The sequence below is a fragment of the Mirounga leonina genome, unplaced genomic scaffold (assembly GCF_011800145.1).
Source record: "Mirounga leonina isolate KUSES-001 unplaced genomic scaffold, KU_Mleo_1.0 Mir_93, whole genome shotgun sequence".
Lineage (NCBI taxonomy): Eukaryota > Metazoa > Chordata > Mammalia > Carnivora > Phocidae > Mirounga > Mirounga leonina.
The window spans coordinates 56,121,153-56,127,027 of record NW_023270854.1 but is presented as its reverse complement, the minus strand read 5'-3'; positions in this window follow the sequence as shown (position 1 = coordinate 56,127,027).

The window sequence follows — 5,875 nt, the reverse complement described above, 5'->3', positions numbered from 1 at the left end:
GGCAAAGGCCTGAGGTGGCATCAGACCAAGCTCATCTCACTGTGATGTGATCAGGACAGGTGATCTCAGATAGGCACAATCAGAAGGGGACATGCCTCCTCATTTTCCTGCCAGCTCAGTCCCACTGCACCACAGGCCAGGAACGTGCGAGGAGGGGGCCGTGGTAGCCCTGGCCCTGCTTACAAAGTCAATGATGTATATAACCGCCAGCATAACTTGATACTGTGGTAAGAAGGTAGATCTTCTGTTTTCTTTTTCACCTTTTTACTGCTTCATTTCTATTTCCGTGGAACTGATTTCACAAATTCTCTGCTCTGGTCCACATGTATTTGTGGCCTTTCTCTGCTACCTACCATGTAATTCGTCATGACTACTCACAAGCACATGAGTGGCGTCAAGTGATATTCAGAGAGAGACACCACAAGATCCTAAGGAGCTTCTGAATCATCAATGATGAGATTATGCTCAGTGAATTTTTTTAAGGGCCAAATGTATTTTCCTATGATCCAGTGTCCTAACAGCGAACACCGACATTGCTAAATGTGACATTTGGTGACTCACCATTAACCAGGATTCCCCTTCATAGTGTTCGTATACATCATTTGCAATAGAAGCCAATAAAGTCAAATTAGTTTCTACACTGATAAAACATTTTCATTACTATGATAATTGGAGGCTTCTTGGGTGAGAGAAATATACCTTAAGGTAAATCTCAAAAAATGATTAAGGAATATCAAAGCATGTCAGTCATAATAGATATTTTCATGGCAGTGATAACATTGACTTCATGAAACTATTTGCAGAGCCTACAGCGCCGTCCACTTTGTCCTCAGACCATACGGGTTTTGGAAAGAGAAAAAAAGATGTGATCTTGTCTTCTCTGAATACTTAGCCAAAAATTGCCCCCTCTGCAACCCCTCCACCCTATGTTACTATCTATACCATTAACCTGGATTTATTTTTCTTCATAGCAGTTAATACTATCTGGAATAATATTTGGTGGATATATAGCAAAATAATGTAATGAACACACAGTTATTATGCCGGTCTTTTCTTGTTGGTTCTGTCTCTCTCCCAGGAGGAGGACGTAAGGTCCGTGAGAAAAGACTCAGTCTCATTTGCTACTGAATCCTCAGTGACTAGTAGTGCAAAGTTAGTGTCCAATGATTATTTGTTGATCCAGGAATGATGATCAAACAAATCTATGTCAGTATATGTTTTGGGTTTTTTTTTTTATATATACTGGCTTCTTTTTTCCATTTTAAGTAAATCCAGGTGTTTCTGGCTTATACAAAATGATGATTGTAATTTAGTAAGTGTTTTAATTGCTATGCATGATTTATTTATGAAAATGAAACATTTTAAGCCATATATGCCTTCCTAACTCATTCATTTTCTGCCAAATTACGTGTCTCACATTATTGAACACATCCTTTGGACAAATGCCTTTTACCTTCTAGTCACTCCAGCCTTTCACATTAAAATACATAAACTCCAGAAATATAATTAATTTAAAACAGGTCAGGTCCTGGACATATATGTTCATCATGTTCTGTGTATTGAGTAAATACTGTATGCTAATGGAGTGCCGGCACCTTGTAGATGTCTCATCTTAACTATACAAAAGCTCTAAAAATAAATATAATCCCCATTTTGCAGATTAAAAAAAAAAAAACAGATCAGTTTAGTAATAAGCCTAAGGTTTTTGTTTTTTGTTTTTTGTCTTTTTTTTTTTTTTATTCATTTGAGAGAGAAAGAGAGCAGAGGGGGAAGGGGCAGAGGGAGAGGGAGAGAGAGAATCCTAAGCAGACTCCCCACTGAGCATGCAGCCCAATGTGGAGATCGATCCCATGACCCTGAGATCATGACCTGAGCCAAAATCATGAGTCGGACGCTTAACCGACTGAGCACCCCAAACCTAAGGTTTAACATCTAATAAAATGCTAAGTCCTGGGTCAAACACTCTGAGTCACTGTTTTGCGGATGAAAGATTTGTCCGTGTCCACACACATAGTAAGCACTAGGGCTGAGCTTCAAGTGCACATCTGTGATCCCAAAGCTCGTGCTCTTGACCCCCATGCCGCACTTCCTTTTTTTCCTGCCAGTCCCACCTCGGTCCCAGTTTTTATGTGTGAGTTTCTTTTCTCCTGGTTCTAGGAGAGCGTCTCAGGTGTGTCCCTCTCACTACTGATCTGTTTCCAAGGTGCCATGTCTGCTCTTGACTCTATCCAGGTGGACTAATCCAGCATTGAATTCTTAGTTCTCTGTACTAGTAATACTTCCTTCTTTCATCGTCTTCCTTTCCTTCACATTCTGTCTTGGTTCCATAGCGGTTCATCTCCCTTTGACATTTTGTTCTTGTTTTAAAAAGACAACATGGTTTTTCATCCTAGGAAGGTTGATAACTTTTCCTTCTTTCTTTTTTTTTTAACCTACAAATCTTATTTTATTTTTTTATTATTTAAATTCAGTTAGCCAACATATGGTACATCACTAGTTTCAGATGTAGTATTTAATAATTTTTTGTGAAAATGTTTTAGTGGTTTAGAAAAACATTGCTTCCAGTGAAATTTTAGCATGAGGTTCACTTCCTTTGGTCTGTAACATTTTTTTCAGACAACCTCCCCCCCCCTTTTCCTGTTTCTGTGTCTAAGAACACAGAGCTCCTGCCAGCACAGGAGGACAAGCATGCCCCATGCCCCTGTCCCCTCTTTGTCCTGAAAGAGCAAGGGACACGCATATTCTTCTCAGTCCCCAGTGTCCACGGAGCTCACATCTGCTATCTGTTTCCTAGCCTCACTGCCTGGCATTTCTGACCTTTTGTAAAATGCGAGGACCTAAAAAGTAACAGTCCTTGGGATATGTAGCCCCCAGGGCTCTTCTGGACTCTGTTAGCCCTAATTGTGCTGAAACTGTGCTTTATCTGTGCTCTATCTCTCTCCAGAACATAGCATGCTCCTTTAGATGCCCCAGAATTTTCTAACTGGATCTAAGAACAGAAGTACTTCTTTGGGGAGGAGGAAGACATTTTGATTGTGTCAAAAAGGACCATCAGAAAGTCAGAGCATTATACTTCCTATTTGTTGCAGAGGCAGAGTGTCTGAACCAGGAGGGAAGCCGGGGAAGCGGGATGCCTACTCCCCCCTGGCAGCAGGATGACTCATTCCTGGGGACCCTCCTGGGATGGGCCAGCTACTGCCTTCTCCACTGAGTCACATTAGTGCTATGGTTTGTGGAAAGTCTTTCCAAACTCTGGCAAGAAGGGGTTGTGAATATTTTTTTTCTTATAAAGTGATAACAATTATTTTAAGGTGAGTTTAGGGGGATGGAATCAGGCCTGCTGGACAGATGACCTTTTACAATTAGAAACCTTGGCACTGGGGCACCTGGGTGGCTCAGTCGTTGAGCGTCTGCCTTTGGCTCGGGTCATGATCCCAGGGTCCTGGGATCGAGCCCTGCATCGGGCTCCCGGCTCAGCGGGGAGCCTGCTTCTTCCTCTCCCACTCCCCCTGCTTGTGTTCCCTCTCTCGCTGTGTCTCTCTCTGTCAAATAAATAAATAAAATCTTTAAAAAAAAAAAAAAGAAACCTTGGCATTTCCCTCCCCCCAGTATAAAAATTACAGCACCACCGACTAACTCCGAGAACATTGTAAGTTTTACGTATCTAAGCAACAAACAGATGAAAGGGAATGAATGATAATGATGGGATAAAGTGCTCACTGCCCCATAAGAATATTTCATCCCAGCCTATCTGTGGTTGGGGCACCTCTTTGGAGAGCAGGTCCAAGGGGAATTTGATGCTGTGCCTCCCTGGGTCCTGATCCCTCGTGGGAGTCCAGGGTGACGCGGAGAGTACAGAATTCCTGGTTAGTGAGAAGACACCCCCCCCCATCATCACCAGCAACCACATCAAATGCTGTCCCAGACACCCACACCATGACCCCATGGAAAGACCAACCCTGGGGGCCCTGGGGCCTGGCACCCTCAGTCCTCTAGGGCTCTAGGGTTAGCACCTGCCTGCCACAGCTTGAAGATTCCTTTTATCTCCTCACATAATTGGGGTTATTTGAAATTTCTGGGTTGTAGGTGAGAAGGGAGATTAAGTGAAGTTAGCAAAAAGCACTCACACTATTTGTAATTTGAATTAAACACACTATTTCAACAATGACAATGAAACAAAATCTTTCAACTGCTGAGGGGTGCCTGGGTGGTGCAGTCGGTTAAGCGTCTGACACTTCATTTCTGCTCAGGTCATGATCTCAGGGTCCTGAGATTGAGCCCCTCATTGGGCTCCACAGTCAGCGGGGAGTCTGCTTAAGATTCTCTCTCCCTCTCCCTCTGTCCCTCCCCCCTGTGCTCTCACTCTCCAAAATAAATAAATAAATAGATCTTATATAGTAGAACTGCTACTCAGAAATTTGAGTTTTATTACCAGCTCTTAGCTGGATCCTTAAAGGCAAATAACATGGCCTATCCGGTGGGCCTTAGCTTCTGCCTGCATGATGCTTCCGTCCCAGGCTGGAGTCAGGGTTGCTGCGGCCCAGACGCCTGCCCCTGTGGGAGAGCACGGGGGCATGGGGGAGGGTGGAGAGGACCTTCAGCTCAGCAATTTCAGGTCTGTCTGTGGGTGTGAGATGGTCTCTCCCAAGTCAGCCACAAACCCTTCTGAGGAGCTGATTTGAAACCCCAGATGGTGGCCAACATCTCTTTCACTGTGCTCTGTGCCCTTGGGACCTGGATTCTGGATATGTCGGGCTCCACCCATTACTGGAAGGAAAGACAGCGACTTTGGGAGCAAGAAATCCTGGGTTAAAACTCTTAGCCCTGACATTTCCTCACAGCCAAATTGTGACAGCCCAGTGAAGAAATAGAGGTACAGCCCCGAAGAGCCTTGCACAGACTAGAAATGCCAGCTTTGCAGCTTGTCCTCTCCGCTTGGCTTTTAGCATAAGAACTAGGCCAACAAGTCCAGCCAAATGGCCATGTATTCTCTCCTTACCCCAGAAATCTTCTGGCAGAAGAAAACCTATCAAACAACACCTCCTGATCCCTTTACTTGCCTCAATGTCTTTGCTGACCTGGGAGGCTTGGGAGATAATGGGATATAACTGTCCCTTCAGGAGATCGCCATCCCAGAGAGCTTGGGGAACAGGCCTCTGCTGGCCTTCAGGGATGACTCCGTTAATAAAGTGCTCTGGGGGGCGTCCCAGGATTCTGGATCTGGTAACAGTTCTTTCTGATTGGCCCTTGGAGCAAACCAAGGATGCCCCATCCCTTCCCTGCCCCTCACTTCACTTCCACAGACCAGCTGCCAGGGAGAAGAGCCCAGTGGGTCCTGTATCTTTGGGAGACATGGTCCTCTCAAAAAGTCAAGGCTCCATCCTTCTCAGTCCAGAGATGAAGAATATTTACTGACCTTTTTCTCTGCTAGTTACTGGCAGTATGTCACTATTTAGAGATATATCAAACTTCTCATTTTTCCTATTAGAATGTTCCTTAATTGTTTTCTGTTGGTGAGACGTGGTCAAGAAGAAATCAAATACTGGAGGAGATATAAAGGGAAAACCACTAAAAAGACAGAGAATAAGGTCACTGGGGACTGGGGGTTCAGAAACAGAGCAAGGTGTCCTGCTACAGGAAAGAACCAATGGTGAGGGAAAGTGAGAGATTAGGAGAAATTGTAGCATAAGAAACGGGAAAACACAGCCCTTCACTGGGCAGTTGAATCACGGATAAATTGTGCATCAGAAATAAAAATGTTCCGGAATTCTGTGTATAATGTATCAGAATTGTCCTAAGATATATGTTACCAAACAACCTTCTTTATTTTGTCCGGTGAGTCCAATGATCTTGAAATAAACCAACAGACAAACAA